Here is a 21,559-nt window from a genome sequence, read left to right on the forward strand (position 1 = left end):
CGTCCAAGTTTTACCATTCCTCATTCCCGTTGCTGAGTCATTGGGTTGTCTTGGAATCTGAGGGAAGGGCTGGGAGGCGGGGCGGCCGCGGAGAAGCCGGACCTTTTTGAGCAGAGCAGGAGCGCCACCTTGCGTTGCAAGTGAGCGCTGCAGGCCCTGCTCGTGGGATTAGCAAGTTCGGAGTTGGGAATCGGTTCCCTTTGGCAACAAGCTGACCGGTAAGGCCTGGGTTTACCCCTGTGACACCCTGAATTATTTTTCTAATTTTTTAAAACGTATTTATTTACTTTGAGAGAGGCAGTGACAGCGTGAGTAGGGGAGGGGCAGTGAGAGAGGGGGAGAGAGAGGGAGAATCCCAAGCAGGCTCTGCACACAGCCCGAGATCATGACCTGAGCCGGAACGGAGAGTTGGACGCTTAACCGACCGAGTCACCCGGGCGCCCCATATTTTTAACAAAAGGTGGTGTATTGGGGCACCCGGGTGGCTCGGTCGGTTAAGCATCCGACTTGGGCTCAGGTCATGATCTCACAGTTTGTGGGTTCAAGCCCCACGTGGGGCTCTGTGCTGACAGCTCAGAGCCTCGAGTCTGCTTCCAATTCCTTGTCTCCCTCTCTCTGCCCCTCCATCGCTTGTGCTCTCTCAAAAATAAATAAACATAAAAAAAAAAGTAGTGTATTGGTCACAATTGTTCAGAGGAAGACAACCAATAGAATATGTATGTATCCTGTTAAGACTTTAAGGACTTAGCTCGCACAGTTGTGGGGGATGGTAGGTTCGAAATGGGTAGGGAATGCCAGCAGCCTGCAAACTCGGGCAGGAGTTGATGTTACGGTCTTGAGGCAAAATTTCTTCTTAAGGCCTTCAACTGATTAGACGAGGCCCACCCACACTAACCAGGGTAATCTCCCTTACCTAAAGTCAGCTGATGGTGGATATTAACCACACCCCAAGTTACCTTCACAGCAACACCCAGGTCAGTGTTTAATTAAATAACTGGGCATTATTTGACACTTAAAACTAACCACCATGATGAAGGAGCGTGGGGCAAGCTGAGGGCAAAATACAGGCTAATAGCACCCCTCTCCCCCACCCCCCCCAGAGGGAATATGTATGACATTCCTCGGACACTCCCAGCTACCCAAGAACAAAGGAAAGGGGTTTAAGTGCTTCCCGCGGTGATGTGGGAAACTAAGGCAAATGAAAAATTAAATTCCCTTACTGCCTACAGCCCATTGACAAGTCCTTGAAACAGGCAGAGTGACCTCCCTCTGGGAGCTCGGCTGCCTCCGTGAGGACGCTTTGCTGGGGGACAAAACAAGAATCTTAGCTTCACATTATCCCAACCTCGAGGATCCTGCAAATTTACTTGGACATATAAAAATTCCTTTGGAAACTTCCTTTATCTCAACTGCCCCGAGATATATGCCCGCAATCAGACTCCAAGCTTATGCCCTCCCTCCACCCCATATACATCTGAAGGGTCCCATGACTGAGGTTTTCTTAAATGGTAATAACTGGTGTTTCCCTAGCAACAGCTAGCCCCTCAAAGTCCTGGAAACCTTGCTTCTGAACTACCTTAGAGACTTACTCTATCCCTGACCCCCTCCCAACCTGAGGGCGTGTAGTGAGTTACTCGTCACGACCCCAGCGCAGCTCTTTCTGCCCACGGGTCCTGTCCCTGTGCTTTGATAAAATCCCCCTTTGGCACCAAAGGCGTCTTCAAGAACTCTTTCTTGGCCGTCAGTTTCTTGGCCGTCAGCTCCAGACCCCCCCCCCCATCACCCCAAAACTTCATTAATCATTAGGTAAAGGGGAGTCTCAGTTAACAGCTCTCTTTCAGGTACAGGCTCTCCTTTCCAATGCAGATTTCGGCAGTTGAGGGGGAAGCAGAGAGCTTTTCCTGCACCTGCTGGGTTTTGTTTACTTTTTTTTAATTTAATTTTTTAATTTACATCCAAATGAGTTAGCATATAGTGCCACAATGGGTTTTGTTTACTTTTAACTTGAAATAATCTTTATGCCAAAGGGGCCCATCTTGGAGCAGCCTGCCCTTGACCCCTATGGCAACATTAGCAAGACGGGAAAATGTATTTTCTAACATTAACAGTATGAATTACTCTTCACTTGTTTCATTGTCATACGAAGTCAGCAACACTCAGGTCGCTTTAGGTACATTGCCATTTCTAGTTATTCCTTGTAACATTGCATTAGATTCTTTTTTTTTTTTTTTACGTTCATTTATTTTGAGAAAGAGAGAGACAGAGCATGTGAGCAGAGGGGGGGGCAGAGAGAGAGAGGGAGAGAAAGAGAATCCCAAGCAGGCTCCACGCTGTCAGTGCAGAACCCGACATGGGGCTCGAACCCACGAACTGTGAGATCATTGATGAGGTTTTGCGGTGACGGCGGGGTTCATGGGGCTCAGAGCTGGTGGCCAGGAGAGAATTCTTGAAGATGTCTTTGGTGCAAAAAGGTGATTTTAGTAGACCACGGGGACAGGACTCATGGGCAGGAAGAGCTGCCTGGACCCTGTGGAGAGACAGGTTATATATTTGGGACTCGGGGGAGGTAAAGCCCAGGGGAAGTTTCCAGTGGGATTTTCATCTGCTAAAGAGGACTCACAGGCTACTGGAGCCCCAGCTGTTGTCCCACTAAGGTTGTTTTTCCCTCTGGCAAAGCATTAGCGTTAAGACCGTAGGGAGTTCCTGGACTTCAGGCCATTGATGGGATTGCCTTTATCTGGTAAACCGGTGGGCAATCTTCTCTGTTTAACCAGTGGTTTTGTTGTCCTTTCTTGTTTTTTGGGGTAGCCGGGAGTGTCCAAGGAGTATCACGCATATCCCACCTGGGGACATGCACATCAGCCTGTCGCATGCTCCCTCATCAATCCCACGGAGTGAACTGGTTACCCCGGGGAACTCTCCCATTTGACTCTGATGAGGGAGCGTGAGACACGCAGAGGGCAAAGCCCAAGCTAGCAACATCCCCCCCCACCTCCCCCCCCCCCCGCCCCCCACGACAGTGGGTTAAGTGTGATATTCCCCAGGCACTCCCAGCTGCCCAAGAACAAAGAGAAGGGGAAAAACAGATAGTTAACTGATAGAGATTCAGTCATGCTAGACTCCATCAGTTTACAAATACCTTAGTAAATTACAAGAAAAGGGCAATCTTCTCAACAGCCTAATTTCCAGAAACCTGTAGACTCAGTTCCCTGGAGCCCCTGATATCACCCTCTCCTCCTCAGTGATGTGGGGAACCAAGGCCAGAAGGAAATGGCAGGTAACATTTCCTTATAACCTGCAGCCCATTGGCAAATACGGAGTGTAACTAACATTTCTCTAGGCGCTCCCTGTGGTCTTAATGCTAATGCTTCCCTAGAGGGAAAAACAACCTTAGCTTGACAATAGCTAATCTGTTAGCTCTTCACATATGGAAATCTCTTTAAGAAACTTCCTCAGGGCTTTATCTCCCCCAGCCCCCAAGTGCCAAGTATATAACCGGTCTCTCCTCCGGGTCCCGGGGAAGCTCTTCTTGGCCCGGGTCCCGTCCCTGTGCTTTAAGAAAATCACCTTTTTTTTGCGCCCAAGACGGCTCAAGAATTCTTTCTCGGCCTTGGCTCCAGAACCCCCATCACTCCAAACCTCATCAATTGTTAAAAAAAAAAAAAGAAAGAAAGAGAAAAGGAGTCTACAGTTTTGATGGGTAATTACCTCCCATGATGCTTTAAATGAGGCATTTGCAGGCCTGAACACTGAGAATCCCTCCTGTGGAGACCCTCAGGCAGCGCAGAGGAAGGGGACAGGAGACGAACAGGAGTCTCACGGTTGGTTCTTACTGGAGAGAGAAAAAGAAGACATTGGATCCTAGTTGGGGCTCTCTGGCCAGGCCGCAAAGTCCCACAGGATCAGCTAAGAGAGAAGGCGGAAGTTACAACCTTTCTACGGATCATCATTAGATCTAATTAGAAATAGAAGTAGAAATAATTAGCAGAGTCACCTGCTAGTTTCTAAACTCCTCCCTGAATCGTGTCCCCCCAAATTCTTACGTTGAAATCCTGACCCACCCCCCTCCGGATACAGCAGGGTGTGACTGCAGGCTGACGAGGCCTTTAAAGAGGTGGTTAGCTGGCAACGAGGTCATTACGGTGGGTCCTAACTCAATGACTGGTGTCCTTGTAAGAAGAGGGGGTGAGGACACAGATGGACGCAGGGGGAAGGCTGTGTGAGGACAGGGAAGAAGAAGACGTCAAGGAAGCCAAGGAGAGAGACTTTGGAATTAACCGCCTCTGCCTACACCTTGATCTCAGACTTGCGGCCGCCAGAATCGTGAGTGAGTTACATTTTGGTCGGTTGAGCCACCCGGTGGGTGATCCTTCCCCACGGCAGCCCTGGAGAATTAATAAGTGAGGTAGCGCAGCGTGTCCTGAACCGTTATCTGCTTCCACTTGTGTAGGCTGGTAGCATTGATGAGGATTTTGGTGGCCTGGCATTTAAAAATTCTCTTTTCTCTTAGGTTTCTGTGACTATGGGGTCTAATGGTCGCGTGATAGGGTTGAGGGTGCATGACTAGCCCATGAAGTTGCAGGAAGCCTTTCCGAACTGCCTGTAGTGACACCTGTATTTACGTCGTTACTAAGACACACGCGTTCCCGCAGATGTGGTGGGAATTTCCATTCCAGGAAGCAATGCTTTCCTATATTAAAGACCGACCGGGATGCCAGTTTAGAACGAGCATGCTCATGGTTACCACTAGTAATGTGGGTCGGTGCTACCAGCTACCCAGGGCTTGGGGTAGGTCTGTAGGGCTTCTAGAGCTTCCCTTGGGTGACTGCCACTAAGATACGATGCTCTTAGTCTGCTCAGATTCCTACAACAGACTACCACAGACTGGGAGGGTTATACACCGCAGAGATTGATTTCTCAGGGTTCTGGAGGCCGGGAACTCAAAGATCAAGCACCAGCAGACTCGGTGCCCGGCCAGGGTCCTCTTCTGTGTTCACAGATGGCTGTCTTCTTGCTGTGTGGCCTCACATGGCAGAAGGGGCGAGGGAGCTCTCTGGGGTTCTTTTCTCTTTTTCTTTTTTATGTTTATTTATTTTAGAGAGAGAGGGAGACACAGAATCCGAAGCAGGCTCCAGGCTCTGAGCTGTCAGCACAGAGCCCGACGTGGGGCTCGAACCCACAAACCGTGAGATCATGACCCGAGCCGAAGTCGGACACGCAACTGACTGAGCCACCCAGGCGCTCCATGCAAGGGCTGCGCCCTCATGATCTAAATACCTCCCAAGGGCCCACCCCCTACTCCCATCATATCAGGCAATGGGATGTCACACATGATTTTCAGGAGGACACAAACATTCAGTCTATATGGCAACTAAAGAATAAGCCATTGAGTTTATTAAAATATAAAGGATAAATATAACAAATGTAGTTATTAACACTTGCTTGGTGCAGGTTTTTTATGTTTACTTATTTTTGAGAGGGGGGGGGGTAGTGGGGAGGGGCAGATCTGAAGTGGGCTCCATGCTGACAGCAGGCAGATTGACACGGGGCTTGAACCCCCAGACTGTGAGAATCATGACCTGAGATGAAGTCGGATGTTCAACAGACTAAGTCACCCAGACGCCCCTACTTTCTGTGTTTTAAAGAAAGAATAAAACTTGCAAAAACAATAGTGTATTTTTGGTTACAATTATTAGCACAACCCTGGTCCTGCCTGGGCAGAGGACCCAGACTGACCATCAGAGACTCAGGGATGAACACATACGTCTCTCTCTTCCCCTGTTTCCAGACTGGGGATTGCACACAGCCTTGCGCTCAAATCCTTTTCTTAGGGCTATTCTTGGCTCTTCTGTATTTGTCAGACTTTGCCATTTGGCTCTCTGTTTGAAACTTACGTTAGCACCGTTGTCTTTCAGAGAGAAAACCATCCTCCCTTTTCCAATTCTCTGGCTTCTCCCTGGCCATTTCCGCCTTGAAAACACTGCCTGAGTCAGAAAGGGAATGACCGTGTGGCATTGCCATGCAGAACTGCCTTCAGGAACATCCACGGGGTCTCCCGACCTTCCCTGTCTTTGGAAGCTCGAAGCTGCCCCTGTCCCTGGATGTTTGTGGGCTGTGTGTGGAAAATGCCTGCCTTGTGTGCCTTTCCTCTTCCCGCTGACATTGCCCTGCCCACCGAGCCCTGCCCGGGGAGCCTGTGAACCAGGATGTGATTTCCGAAACGCCTTCCTAAGCATCCCCATTCATCAGCTCATTGATTTTCTTCCTGCAGGCTTTGCAGGTATTTGCTGCAGGTAAGTAAGGAGTAAGGAAGAACCGGACATGATGAAGAGGCTCCCATCTGCTGGGAAGACAGAATGAAAAGTACCCCGGCCTCCAGAAGCTGAGGTCAGAACCCGAAGAGAGGGGCTATCTGTCATATGTGTAGCGGAAGACAGGTAGCAAGTGACAGAGCCCCAGCTTGAAAAGGTCGACAGCTGAAGAAGAAACCAGGCAGGTGAAGGAAAACCTTCTGTTTGGAAAAGCCCATTAATTACCAATCGACAGAGGAGTCTTGAGATTGATGTGTGACCAGATGTCCTTCTGTTTCTGTTAACAGAACTAAAAACTCCCTGCTTAAAAAAAAAAAAAAAAAAAAAAAAAAAAAAAAGGCAAAAGGGTTAAGAGAGCAAGCTTAATAATGGAGATTGAGATTCCCTTGCCTCCCCCATAATACCAAGGGGCCCCAGACATTCTCAGGCCCACCTGATTTGGGAAACTGTGTCGATCAGCATTTTATTTTGCAGAAAGAAAGGGAGTTTAAGAATGTCTCTCCTTGGGGCACCTGGGTAGTTCAGTCAGTTAAACGTCTGACACTTGGTTTCGACTGGGGTCGTTGTCTCACAGTTCGCGAGTTTGAGCCCTGTATCGGGCTCTGTACTGACAGCAAGGAGCCAGCTTGGGATTCTCTCTCTGCCTCTCTCTCTCTCTCTCTCTCTCTCTCTCTCTGCTCCTCTCATGCTCGCTTGCTCTCTCTGTCTCTCAAAAGTAAATAAATAAACTGAAAAAAGTCTCTCCTTTTCCACTTGAGCAATAAATGTGTGCAGAAGTCGTTCTAGTCAACAAGACTGTACCAGCTGCATTAGCTTCAAAGTCAAAGACAAGAATGAACAATCCATAAGAAAGGAATATGCTTATGAAGGATAGCCTAGAAGACCCTGAGATTCACATGCCCTGGAGAGGGCAACATTTCTCCTTGCCTACGATGTCTATACTCTTTCAAACGCATCAAAAAGGCAAAGTAGTTACAGCCAAGGAGATTGAGAAAAACTTCTGGGTCCAGGCGTGACCGCAAATGCCCCCTGGAAGGGAGAAATCGTCGATGATACACTTGATTATTGTCAGAATTGGTTCCTTTATGTTCCTCGGCTGGCGTTGAGGCTTCTTCTTAAAGAAGAATGGGACAGAATGAACACGGGGAGGATGAGAAATGATAGACACGCCATAGGAAGAAGATGAGAGAGAGAGAGCTGGGAACTCAAATTCTCATAAGGCCAAGCAACGACGACAAAGTTCCCTGGGCCAGAGTTCTCTTCCGTTCCGCAGGGGGCCCGCCCCATACTCCATATGCCAACAGAAGGTTAGATTTTAAAGCTTGGGGAGAATGAATACCTTGTTGAAAAGGAACACTGGCGATCCCCATACTTCGGATCCCCATACTTTGTGCCAAGTTAGGTGAGACAGAGCACCTCTGGAACCCCTGGAGAGTCCACATCCTAGGGGGATGATGTGACAAGTTTACTTGGGGCAATCTTGTCCCAGGGCATCCCCTCAGCTTCTGGATCCTGGACTTGTTTTATTTGTTTGTTTGATTTCAGGATCCTAAAGAGAAAAGCAAACAGAGCCTCCACGCCCTGCAAATGACAGATGTTTAACTCCTCTGAGGCTTTGTTCTTCACCTTAATCACAGCTACACGAAGAAAAACACGAGCAAAGGCATCATCCGTGAGATGAACGCATTGACCCTCTAGAATATTTATAATTACACAGGTACCTGGAGATGGAGGTGGGGGTGGGTGGGAACGGGACTCACCCCCTCCTCCCTGCCCACTTAAATTTCTTATTTTGTCTTGCTGCATGGTAGTAGCAGTTTGTGATCAGAAATCACCCAATCTTTGGGTCAGTGTGGGCAGAAGTGACCATGGATACCCATTTGACTGCAACCATGCAGATCTTCCCAGAGTAGAGTGGGAAAGAACTAAATGATGGCCGTCATTGGCGTTTAGTGCAATTGCGAACGTTTAAGAAACCCAGAGTAGGTATTCAGGGCATGGTGTTTAATCCCTTTTGTTGTTTGTTTTTCGTTTTTGTTTTTGTTTAAAGGAGCAAAATCCAGGGAACCAAATCCACAGGAAGTCTCTGTGGGAGACGAAGGTCAAGTGGAAAGGGGAAAGTGGCCACTTTACGATGTAGTGCTCCAGAGGCAAAGCAAATTGCATTTCGCCAGGGAGATTTGCTTAACCCTCAGCAGGTTCAGACAGGGAAACCCATTTGCAAATCCCCAGACAATGATGGTGGAATGTCCTTCTCCCTCCCCCACCCAACCAGGAAACCCAATACCCTATGCTGGGAACTCAGAAATAAAAAGTACTTATGTCTAGTACGGAAAACATACAAAGGTTTCCGTACAGATTTAAATTTCTCAGAAAGGCAGCAAAGAGGACACCATGACAGATCTCTTTTTCACTGTTCCCTTGCGTTAAGAACTCTTAAGGCTGGAGGGGACTTTGTGAGCCACCCCAACCCGTGTCATTTTACGCAGAAGTCGAGATCCAATCCTTTTTGGAAGAGCGATCTCTAGTGCAAGAATCGTAGGGGCTTTAGTGGAGCCAGAATGTTCCAACACTCACGTTAGAAGCAGCCCTGCACAAACCACTTGGTGGAATCACATCCTAAATTGTTGACAGGGACGCGGATTGTGTTATTGTTGTTGTCATAGCTACAAGCTGTGCTGTCATTTCCTGGAACCCCGGGGAGTTTTATGGGCAGAGCTTAGTGGAATAATAGAGATGTGTCTTCAGCAACTCACCGACCCATTGGTTGAGTCCCTCCTTTCTGCTCTCCGATCATAGAGTTGTTTTCATTGTCCCATGGCAACTGCGTGGTGGTCCCTTTACTGAGCCCCGTCCCTCCTGGTTCTGGGAAATCATCATCATCCACAACCAAACTCTGACATACCTGCTTTGTTTTATGAGCCAAATTTCTTATGGTGTGTTCTTTAGGGCCCTGGTTCCTTGACATCTTGTTAGATGTTCCTTAACATAAGTATCTCTTGGCCCATGAGGTCTGAACATTTCGATGTTAAACGAATTTTGATCGGTATAATTTTGATGTGTATAAACATGTTTGCATATTATGCTCCTCTTTAAAAAAATGTTAATTTATTTTTGAGACACAGACAGAGACAGACAGAGCGTGAGCAGGGCAGGGGCAGAGACAGAGGGAGACACAGAATCCCAAGCAGGCTCCAGGCCCTGAGCTGTCAGCACAGAGCCCGACGCGGAGCTTGAACTCACGAACCGTGAGGTCATGACCTGAGCCGAAGTCGGACGCTCAACCGACTGAGCCACCAGGCTCCCCTTAAGTATGCTCCTTTTGAAAGCATCCATAGTGATATGTTTCATGGAGAATAACTCATTCATGCTGCTATTTGCTGAAATATTTGTCCTCCCCACCCCCAGATCTCAGCCATGTTTGGAAGCGTGTGCTTCATATCAGCTCTGGGTCCCAGAACAGCCTGACGGATCGTGAGGTTCCAGCCGTTCGAAAGACACCACTTTCCAGCGTCAGCTCTAAGTGTGCCTTCCAAGTCCAACCTATTTCAGATTCAAAACGTGCTGTGACTTCTGTTCTGGTGAAAGCTGCTGGTCCCAGGAAAGAATGAAGCATGTTCAAGCATCCTTCTTTCCTTCGCTCCATCAAGATGCGCACCGCACAGGGAGTTCTGGGGGCATCCCGGGGCTGGTTTGGAGGGGCTCCGATCCGGGAGCCCCTCATATAGCGTCTCAGGATGCAAAGTCCTGGGCTCGACTCCTCAAGGATTTGGTCTTCCAGGAAGCTCGAGAAAACTTCTGGACACAGAGATGTCTCCCTCCTGGCTAAACCTGCCTTCTCTCGCCTCTGTTCCACCCTGGGAAGTCCGGAACAGATGATTTAATCTAGATTTTTTCAACTTCAGGAAGAAACTTTGTTATTTTGGGGACCCTTTCACCCGGGTTCATTTTTCCTTGCCTTCTCTCCACGCACATTGGCTTGAATTAAGATGTGAGTCCAAAGAGGTCATTCGATCTTCTGACTTTTGGGCTCAGGGCAGAGGCACAGATGGAGTCCTGGTGGTTCTTATGTACGAAGGGTTTTACATAGGGGTTTGGACCCAAAGGTTGTGGTGGTAAATGACGGATTTTCTCTAGAATGGCTCTTCTGCATGTGTCTTGGGTCAACCTTCAGTCATAATAGAAATTGCAATAAAGTGAGTCAAATGAGTATTTTTGTTTCCCAGTGCATGAAAGTTATGTTTACACTATACTGTAGCCTATTAAGTGTAAATAGCATTATGTCTTTAAAAAAAACAATGCACTTGTTATTTATTTACTTATTTATTTATTTATAGTTTATTTATTTATTTTGAGAGAGAGAGAGCATGCATGCAACCAGGGGAGGGGCAGAGAGAGGGAGAGAGAGAATCCCAAGCAGGCTCCACACTGTCAGCACAGAGCCCAACGTGGGGCTCGATCCCACAAACCGTGAGATCATGACCTGAGCCGAAATCAAGAGTCGGACATATCCAACTGAGGCACCTACGCGCCCCCCAATGCGCATGTTTTCATTAAAAAATACTTTATTGCCAAAAAAGGCTAACTATCTGAGCTTTCAGTCAGCTGTAATCACTGATTACAGACCACCATAACAAATATTATAATGATGAAAAATTTGAGATGTTGAGAGAATTACCAAAATATGACACAGAGACATGAAGTGAGCAGACGCTATTGGAGAAATGTCACCAATAAACGTAGACAATGTAGGGTTGCCACAAACTTGCAATTTGTAAAAAATGCCCTATCTGCCAAAGCGCAATAAACTGAAGTGTAATAAAACAAGGTATGCCTGTAAATAGATGGGGAATTTCAGATTCTGGATCCCGGATCCCTGGATCTCTCCTTCTCAGGGACACAACAGTGGTTTTGAGTGTATAAGCCAAAAACAAATGGCTTATACATCTGATGACGTTGGCAGCCAAGAGCATTTTAGAAGAGTCCCCATTCAATTTCCCTTTCCAGAGGTTGAACCTACCTCTGAATTTAATGGGTAATTATTTTTCAGTAGGAACATGTACTTCCAAATAAATAAGCACTGAACTTTTGAAACTGTCCCATGGCTTAATTGGAATGCAGTTCAAGCTGTCATCACCCAAGAGGCCAGAATTAAATTCTAGGGAGATAAGCATTTCCTGTCTGACTTCCCTCATGGAGTAGGCTTCGTGCTGTGTGAACAGCGGGAAGGAATGGGCAATGTTGGTTTCTATATTTGACCAGGAGATGGCACCATCTGGAAACCTATCTCCACATCTCACTAGAAACAAGGAGTTTCTGTTTTTCACAGGGAGGTCAAAGATGCAAAGCAGAGCTGGAAAAAAACCAAATATCGTAAAAGACCATAATTCATACAGTGAAGATTCTTGCTGTCTCTGGGTGTATTTCTTTGGGAGTCCCGAGTGGGGGGGGGGGTGCAGGGGGAACAGGCAAAAAGAAATCTCATATGAACATTCTGGGAATTGAAGAGACAGTTTCCCAAGTTCTTTTAGAGAAAGGTACAAAAAAACCAAAATGCTCTTATGTTGTCGTAAATAACAGACTGGTGTAGGGAGTGGGGGAAGGACTTTTCATTCCTTTTCTAGAAAGAAACTGCTTCACGATTCTAGTTCCATGACCTTTCCTGCTGCCCCAGAGGAATGGAAACTTCCTGACTTGTACAATGAGACCACTTGATGGTTCTTACTCTCATGGTATTTAAGAACTGGGGAGGAGTTTTGAGAACGTTTGGTCCAAGTTTTATCCAGCACAGGAATTGATGTCGTAAGTAGAGAGTAGAAACGCTGTCTATTTGCAAAGCTCACTGGGGACAGAGTCACACATCTGTCAGTTCATCATCAGACCCGCAGGTCAGGTTGTTTTAGTTGGACTACGGCCAGCTAACACTCCTAATGCTGTTTCTTGAGTACTTTATTCATTCACAATCCATTCATTAAATGGATAGTCACTTATTCAATTGGTATTTACCCATGGCCAGGCACTGAAAGAAATAGGCTTATATGCCTTACCTTACTAAATGCTACAACTGACACCTGAGACACGTTCCATTATTTCCTGTTCACAGGTAAGGAAACTGAGATCAGGAAGATTAGGTAACTTGTCCAAGGGAATACAGCTAGTAAGTGATGGCGGTCATGACAGGGAGCTTGCTTTGAACCATCTGATGAACCCCAAGTTCATACACTGAACTACAACGTTCTCATGCTCCCAAAGTGCATGTGGGTGGCCCCTTCGGGATCCTGTCGTCTCACCCTGCCACCTAAGCATTTTTATTTGAACCCTGATGGGCACATCTGCCTTACAGGGCACTTGGACTGATCTTCAGCTCCTCAATCTCACGTCTGCCCCTTTGTCCACATGATAACCCTGCAAATGTTTGCGTGTTATGAGCCTATCCTAGTACTCGTTCTTAACAGTTTTTTTTTTTTAAGCAAAACAGACCCAGTTTTCTAACTTTTCCTTAAAAGAGATAACTTGTACCCTCTTATTACCCTGCTGGTTTTCTAGGTAAGCTCCTCCTTTGTCAATGTTTCTTTTTTTAAAAATGCCTAAAATGGCGTGACCGGGCTAGGACACAGTGGGTGTGATTGCTTTCCTTGGTCCGCACCGTGTTCTGTCCAGAGTGGGAGGATATGGGCTCTGATGATATGTCTAAAGCCAAACCCGCTACCATTTGACCCTGTGTAAACCATTTAATCCCCTCTGGATTCTGTTTCTTATTTGTAGGTCTCTTCGGATCCGCTGCAACCTTCTGAGACTCTCCATTGTTCATTCATGGGATATCTGCCTTCCCCGTTAGTCTGTCTTCTGTGAGGGCAGAGGCCGGGGCCATTCTGTTCCACCCTTAGAGCCTTGCTCCGTTCCTGGCACCACCCAGCTGTTTAACTGGCAAAATAATGCATCTGCCACATGGGAGTAATTAAACCCTCTCTTCCTCCTTCACGGGATTGTTGTGCAAAACCAATGAGAGAATACATATAAAAGTAGTCTGCTAAAAACAATGCCACGCCCACTGCATACGCTTTGTGTCTGACTCCATTGCATACGCTTTTTGAAAAAGTCATGTGATTGCTTTGCAGGGAATACAAAACTCCCAGGGTATTTTTTTCCTTACTCGATTCAGCTGTTCATTCATTCTTTCTTTTTTAAGACCCTACTAGGTGCTCAGACAGTGTATTTTAGTTCAAAGTACTATTTATAAAGTCAGTCAGAGAAAGACAGATATCCCATGTTCTCACTCATCTGTGGATCTTGAGCAACTTAACAGAAGACCGTGGGGGGAGGGGAGGGGGCAAAAAAAGAAATAGTGACGAACAGAGAGGGACGGAGGCAAACCATAAGGGACTCTTAAACACAGAGAACTGAGGGCTGATGGGGGGTGAGGGAGAGGGGAAAAGGGGTGATGGGCTTTGAGGAGGGCGCTTGCTGGGATGGGCACTGGGTGTTGTAGGTAAGTGATGAACCACGGGAATCTACCCCAAAAACCAAGAGCACACTGTAGACACTGCATGTTGGCCAATTTGACAATAAATTATATGTAAAGAGAAAAGACAAAAAACCAAAGTACTATTTATAAGCTCAGCAAATTCCTTTCATCTAGTCGAGTTGCACTATTTTCCTCGTTTAATCCTGGTGGTCCTTCCATTGTTCCATTGACTTACATCACTTACATGCGTACAGTCTACACCTCTTACTGTTACTGTGCAGTGACTGAGCTGGGTTTCTAATTTTTTTTTTTCAACGTTTATTTATTTTTGGGACAGAGAGAGACAGAGCAAGAACGGGGGAGGGGCAGAGAGAGAGGGAGACACAGAATCGGAAACAGGCTCCAGGCTCCGAGCCATCAGCCCAGAGCCTGACGCGGAGCTCAAACTCACGGACCGCGAGATCGTGACCTGGCTGAAGTCGGACGCTTAACCGACTGCGCCACCCAGGCGCCCCTGAGCTGGGTTTCTACTGCATTAGTTAGACACATAAATTCCATGCGTTTGTTTTTTACTTATTTGCTGGAAAAATCGTATGGGCAGAATGGGCTCTAGGGGCTGTTTCCAATATAGGAAGGTGCTGACGTGTTTTAATTCATTTCTACTGATGGAATAAGAACAATAAAGCATGCCTTAAAGGGATTTATTTACACCAGGGAAAATTTTATCTTGATTGAAGGTTATCAAGTCCCTAGAGTAGCTTGCCCATTTTAGGCTGGAAGGACTCTACAAAGTAAGGACCTTAAGAGAAATTGATACCAGGGATAATAGTGTATTTTTCTTTTCCGCTAGAAGTCTTTTAAAGTCAGTGAAATTCCTTTTTACTTTGTAAGGTTTCCTACCAATGTGTTCCATGGAACTTTCTCTAATTAGATGCCTCACAAAAGACTTGTCCATGACGAGCCCTTCTGGGAGATTTATGACGTACAGAGAGAAACCAACATAACTTTGTTTAACCCAATCTTGTCCAATCTTGACTTTAGAATCCTTTGGTCACAGACCACCCCATTTATCATCTTGGGAAATGCATGTGTGGAATAACGGACAGAACTGCCTCTAGTGGTCTCTGCCTTCTAGATGATCTGCTTCATTTGTAGACATACGCTCTTTGCACAACCCTCAGCAAATACGAAAGAGTGGAAAAAAGTCTTTCCTTCCTGTAATTTGAGTTTGAGGTGCAAGTATCAGGTGAGGCCTCAGAATTCTCTTGCAATAATTCATAAAGGTCGGTGTAAGACCTGACCAGACTCCAAAGTCTTTCGGTGTCTCAGATACTCCAAGCACATCCCGTAGAGTTGTCTTCGAGCCATGAGGGCTCTATCCATTATGCTGTGGCCAACACAGTCAAGGAAAAGCCAGCTATGCGGAGAGAAGTGTTCCTTCCATTCCAGACATTGGGCTTTGGTCCTCTTGGAGAGGGTATGGTGCTAGGTGCCATAACCACCCAAGCCCCAAACCCTGGAGATCTCACTCTATCCAACACTCATGATGTTTTAACTAAAGTATCTGGCCCAGAGTCATGCCAAAGGAAAAAGGGACTTACCATTGCAATTTGCATCATCTTTGCTATGGGGAACTCTACGATCCTACCCTGCTTCTCCCTTAAGGGATTCTCCCAGCAGGGGCTGGTAGTCCTTTTTCCTGTCTTACAGACTACTCCAGTACCATGATTTTGAGACTCAGTCTACTTTGGGGGGATCTCTACTTCCCAGGTCCTTTTCCCTGTCTGTTGCACCATAGACCCAGGGTCACAGACTCACTCCCTAACTCCTCCAGGATCAGAGCCCAATTTTACCCATCAGCTGATAAGAAAGGTTTTCTTTTTGAGCACACACTGGTGGAAACCGGCTCTTCCTGCTTCTCAGCCAGCAGCCACACAGGTGTCGGTATAACCTTGTACTTAATGTTCTGTTTGAGGCAGATTTGCTAGGTCATGTGGTAACTCTATGTTTGACATTTTGGGGATATGCCAAACTGTTTTTTACAGTGCCAAGAACTCTTGCATGTCGAACGGGAATGTATGTGGCTTTGGATATCTCCACATTGTCACCAGCACCTGTTACCTTCTGTTTGTTTATTTGCCTTTTTAGCTGTAGACATCCTACTGGGTGTAAGGTGCTATCTCATTCTGGTTTTGACTTGCACGTCACTAATGCCTAATAACGTTGAGCATCTTTTTACGTGTCTATTGGCTATTCATAGATCTTGTTCAGAGAAATGTCTCTTCAAATCTTTGCCTTATTTTAAACTTGGGCATTTTATCTTTTTATGTTGGGTTGCAAGATTTTTTAAATATATACTTTGGATACTAGACTTTTGTCATGTTTGATTTGCAAGAATTTTCTCCCTTTCTGTGAGTTATCTTTTTACTTTATTTTAATATAATTTTTCTAATGTTGATTTATTTTTGAGAGAGAGAGAGAGACAGAGCATGAGTGGGAGAGGGGCAGAGAGAGAGAGGGAGACACAGAATCCGAAGCAGGGTCCAGGCTCTGAGCCATCAGCACAGAACCTGATGTCAGGCTCGAACCCATGAACTGTGAGATTATGACCTGAGCTGAAGTCGGACACTTAACTGACTGAGCCACCCAGGCGTCCCTCTTTTTACTTTCTTGATAGTGTCTTGACACACAGAAGTTTTACATTTTGAAGTCCAAATTATTAGTTTTTCCTCACACTTTTTTTGCATAGTATCTAAGAAATCATTGGCTAATCCAAAGTTGCTAAGATATATAGCAAAGACACCTCATTTTATAGCTTTAGGTCTTGTCTTTGGTTTTTGATCCATTTTGGGTTCATTTTTGTACATGGGGTGAAGAAGGGGCCCAGTTTCATTCTTTTGCATGGGAATATCCTAGAATGTACTCTTGAACTTCTGTGTTGGGATAAGACCTAGTAAAATCTCTGCAATTATGCAATTTCCAGATCAGGAGACTGGCTACTCGATTCCAGTTATGAGTATGTGTAACCGGAACTGTGATTTGGATGCCAACTGTTCGGGGCCAGAACCTCATTCTAACAAACCCCAAGGGACTCTTAAATTATCATGCTGGCTTTTCTATGGAGAGCTTCTCTATAGACCCATGAGGCTTCAGATTATGTTCCAGTGAAGGGGACCATTTTCCAGGATGGAGACATCCTTTAGGCAGATGGAGATTTGGGTGGTGATAGCATTTGGTTAATGGCATTTGGCTTGCAGGGACCTTGCCACATTGAGTCCTGGGACTGAAGATGGATGACACAATGACAGTGTCAGTTCATGGCCCAATTTCAGGGAAGACAGCAGGATTTTTTTCCAGGGAGTGTTCTCTCTCCCTCTTTCTCTTTTTTTGTCCTGTATGCCTTCGGCTTCTCAAAATATGAGACATACCAAGGGCGCCTTGATGGCTCAGTCGGTTAAGCGTCCAACTTCGGCTCAGGTAACGATCTCGCGGTCTGTGTGTTCGAGCCCAGTGTCGGGCTCTGAGCTGACAGCTCAGAGCCTGGAGCCTGCTTCGGATTCTGCATCGCCTTCTCTCTCTGGCCCTCCTCCACTCACTCTCTGTCTCCCTCTCTCTCAAAAGTAAATAAACATTATAAAAAATATATAAGACATACCAGACCCAGAAAAATGCTAAAAATCCCACCCTTTTCACAAAGGAGATTCAGAGACTAAAATGAGTATCATCAAGAATTAAACATATTTTTTTTAATGTTTATTTATTTTTGAGAGAGAGAGAGAGAGAGACAGAATCGGAAGCAGGCTCCAGGCTCTGAGCTGTCAGCACAGAGCCCACCACGGGGCTTGAACTCATCAACTGAGAGATCATGACCCGAGCTAAAGTTGGACGCTTAACCGACTGAACCACCCAGGTGCCCCTCAGCAAGAATTTTTATTTCTGCTCAGCAATGGATAAGCTAGTTTTTTTTTTTTTTTTAAACCTTTAATGAAAAGTCAGGCTTTGTAATGCTCTCATTGCTGGAATTGGGGTGGGGGAGGTCCTCACTCTTTGAACCATCTCTCTACTCTTAGATTTGATTAATATTAAGTGTCCAGGGGCGCCTGGTTGGCTCAGTCGGTTGAGCGCCCAACTTCGGCTCAGGTCACGATCTCACAGCTCGTGAGTTCGAGCCCCGCGTCGGGCTCTGTGCTGACAGCTCAGAGCCTGGAGCCTGCTTTGGATTCTGTGTCTCCCTCTCTCTCTGCCCCTAACCCACTCACATTCTGTCTCTGACTCTCTCAAAAATAAACATTAAAAAAAAAATTAAAAAAAATATTCAGTATCCAAAATTTTAATTAGGATCAATGCTTGTGACAAGTTTCCCCGATCTCATCCCCAGTGAAACAACCACCACTGGAGAGCAGTTAAAACATGAGGCCGCCTTGACCCTGGGCTCAGGCAAAAAGGTCCCACACAGACAGATCATTTGACTGGGTTCAGGGATTATTTGGAGCTCAGAGTTGCTGTGTTTCTCGTGAAACAAGCATGGATTGTCATGGCCAGTGTCAAGGGTCTGGAATGGCACGTTGGGTCACCCCTCAGGAGTTGGGCTCCCGTCTGGTGAAGAGCGCCCATCTTTGACCAAAGGCCAGCTCTCAGGATGTAACCTTCCTAGAGAAGGGACGGCTTGTTCTCTTGGCACGAATAAAGCTCATGCTGTGTTTGTGTACCATCATGTGCCAGTTCCCAGCAGCGCAGAAGGGACTGAAACATACCACCGTAGGACAGAATCCAAGACGCCAAGGGCCAGAGTCATGTGACCATCCTGTGAATGCAATGGCTTTAAACACTGGGTGGAAAGGGGACAACAGAATGAAGAGCCAGGGATTTTTTTTTCACACAGGGCGAAAGGAAGCCCCATCCCTCTCAGAACTTGTCCCTGTGGCATGAGAACATTGTTTCCACTCTATTTATCTCACTCACTTATTTGCTCTTTGCAAGTAGCTTAAGCAGAGTAAACATCTGAGTGGAATTTATTCTGATTACACTTTTGAATTCCTGGTGGAAAACACAGAATTATAGCTTTAAGAACCTCCCTGCCATGAAATACATATTCATGATCTTTATTCAAGTTACTGGGTCATGACATGCAAACGCGAATGCTGGTCACCCCACTGCTTGCCATTTAGAGCAGCAAGAATAATAGTTCTGTTCTCCAATTGAGTACGAACACAATAGCAATTTGGACTAAAACGTACATTCACCACCACCCTCCGCCCCAAAAAGCAAGGTGACTTAAGAAACAACCATGTTCTGAGAAAGGAACACATTCTTTTAGAAATAGGATACTCAGGGGGCGCCTGGGTGGCGCAGTCGGTTAAGCGTCCGACTTCAGCCAGGTCACGATCTCGCGGTCCGTGAGTTCGAGCCCCGCGTCAGGCTCTGGGCTGATGGCTCAGAGCCTGGAGCCTGTTTCCGATTCTGTGTCTCCCTCTCTCTCTGCCCCTCCCCCGTTCATGCTCTGTCTCTCTCTGTCCCCAAAAAAATAAATAAACGTTGAAAAAAAAAAAAAGAAATAGGATACTCAGGGCACCTGGGTGGCTCAGTTGGTTAAGCATCCGACTTTGGCTCAGGTCATCATCTCGTGGTTCTTGGGTTCAAGCCCCACATCAGGCTCCACATCAGGTTCTGTGCTGCCAGCTCAGAGCCTGGACCCTGCTTTGGATTCTGTGTCTCCCTCTCTCTGCCCCTCCCCCACTCACCCTCGGTCTCTGTCTCTCTCTCTCGAAAATAAATACACGTTAAAAATTAACAAGAAATAGAAATAAGATACAGAGATAAAAATGTAGACACAGACTGAGACTGTAGTTGACATGAAGCAAATCTTCACTGATCACATTAGACCTTTAATCCCTATTCCTGTTAGTTTTTTAACATACAAATCAGAGGGGGTCAGGTTTTTCTCATTTCTCTTTACGATTTAGACTTTTACATTCTGTGCTACAGTTTGCTGCTTTAGAGCTACTAAAGCTAACTAAGGTTAGGGCTAACTAAGATTTACAGTTTGCCCACTTTATTATGTACAGCTTGAAATGCCTGCCTCCCCTCTGTTTCTTCTGTTTTCCTCTACTTAACTGAACTAGATTTATTAAATTAAATCAAGGCAAATTACAAGTAGCTGACAATGAAGAGATACAGTGGAGGCAGTCTGCAAGCGGTCATGTCTATGATGATGGTATGTCAACAGTAATGATGTTTCTGTAGCAAAAGCTTTTAAGTGTCCACGAATGGTCATGAATTGTTGTTTCAAATGTGGGGTGATAATGATGATGGTGGTGCTTTCTCTAACATTTACCGAGCTCTTCTGAGGATGCCAATACGTGTTTGTAATAGGCTTTCTGCTCATTTCCTCACTTAACTATTGCAATTCGATAATGAGACGGGAGCTCTTATCAACCATTTATTCCACACGAGGAGATCGAGGCTTCATGGCCACAGGAACTTAACCCAAAAAAGCAAGCCAAGTCCATCATCTGTGAAGGACTATGGCTAATGACAAGCCCCCACCAAGAACAAAGGTCCATGCCAACAGCCAGGGAAAATCCTAGTTCAGTCTTGCATTTGGGTTTAAAGATTTTAAAGCTTATGAACGGAAAGGATAAATGACTGGCAGAGACCATGTTCAAAGACGGGAATACATTTGACAGGGATTCAGACGGGAAATGGGGCTACTACATCGGACATGGTGAACTACAATTTGGTACAGATGGGGACATTCCCTGTGGATTGAGTCGGTGTGCCTTCCATTTTTAAAACTTTAAGTCTTATTTTCCTGGGAATCTTATGGCTCAAAAGAGATATCAGCTTATGTAATAGCACTGCATGTGGGCCACTGGACCTTACACTGCAAAGTGGATAATGAAGAAACGAGAGGAAATACTTTTTGGCTATTTATCTCCAAAGACAGCAAAGGTATCAACAGATGCATGAAATCAGCAACTAATACCAAACCTCACACTTACCTGAAATGTGCAGGCTAGAATTGTGTCCTCAATACTAACTTCTCAGCTTGACGTAGAGAGCCTCGTGGCAAGATACAAAGAAAGTGGACTCGTTTGTGGGTTGCTGGCAAGTTTCTTGAGCTAGTCTTCCTGTGATAGGTAGGGCACGTCATTCGTTATTTGTGATTAATATTTTTGAGATTCAGATGAGGCATTGAGCAGTAATACTTAATGTTTTGTGAAGCAAAAGGAAAGCCAACGGCTTCTGACTTTTTTCCATCTCGTTTCCCTCATTTCAAAACAAATATCGCTCCAAGATTTGTGGCAGATGATTGGGTAATGTGAGCCTGGGGGCTGGGGGGTGGAAATGACTAATATCAGGAAGAAGAGGATTAGGGATTGCCATGCAATGGGGGGCAAAGTGAGTGAGAAAACAAAAAGGGAGCCCGGTGATGCAGAGGGGTTTAGAATTTATAAACATTGTTCATATTTTTTCTCACAAAGTCAGAAGGAGGGAAAGCGGAAAAGCAGATGAAGTAAGGGTTCACAGCAGAGAGGAAAACACCCTCATCTACTTGAAACTTACATATATGCCAATTGGAACAATCGGAATCCAAGTAAGAATAAGGAGCAAGGAAAACGCTTTTCCCATTTGCTGAGTGGTCATCAATAATAGGATATGGCTAATTTTGTATTGTTATTTTCACAAGCATCGCGAACAGAAGGCTTTCATTTGTGAATAGCAGGTCTGGAAGATTGTGTATGTACTTCCCTCTTATTTGGTGGTTCCATAGGCTGTGGGA

At 45.9% G+C, this 21,559-nt stretch overlaps 2 long non-coding RNA genes across 2 annotated transcripts in view; one reads left to right on the forward strand and one right to left on the reverse strand.

The window, feature by feature from the left end:
• LOC113596064 (uncharacterized) overlaps positions 1-11,728 on the forward strand; it is a 34,330-nt gene extending 22,602 nt beyond the window's left edge. Inside the window, exons 3-4 of the long non-coding RNA XR_008294137.1 lie at positions 7,857-9,622; positions 9,720-11,728. This is a non-coding gene — a long non-coding RNA (uncharacterized LOC113596064). The remainder of the gene's footprint in view (positions 1-7,856; positions 9,623-9,719) is intronic.
• LOC113596076 (uncharacterized) lies at positions 1,818-21,026 on the reverse strand. Its single transcript, XR_003416774.2, has 3 exons — positions 20,778-21,026; positions 3,709-3,832; positions 1,818-2,527 (listed from the first exon to the last, which is right to left on the reverse strand). It is a non-coding gene; the product is annotated as an uncharacterized LOC113596076 (long non-coding RNA).
• Positions 21,027-21,559: the final 533 nt, after the last annotated feature.

This window comes from Acinonyx jubatus, chromosome E1, assembly GCF_027475565.1.
Source record: "Acinonyx jubatus isolate Ajub_Pintada_27869175 chromosome E1, VMU_Ajub_asm_v1.0, whole genome shotgun sequence".
NCBI classification, from domain to species: Eukaryota; Metazoa; Chordata; class Mammalia; order Carnivora; family Felidae; genus Acinonyx; species Acinonyx jubatus.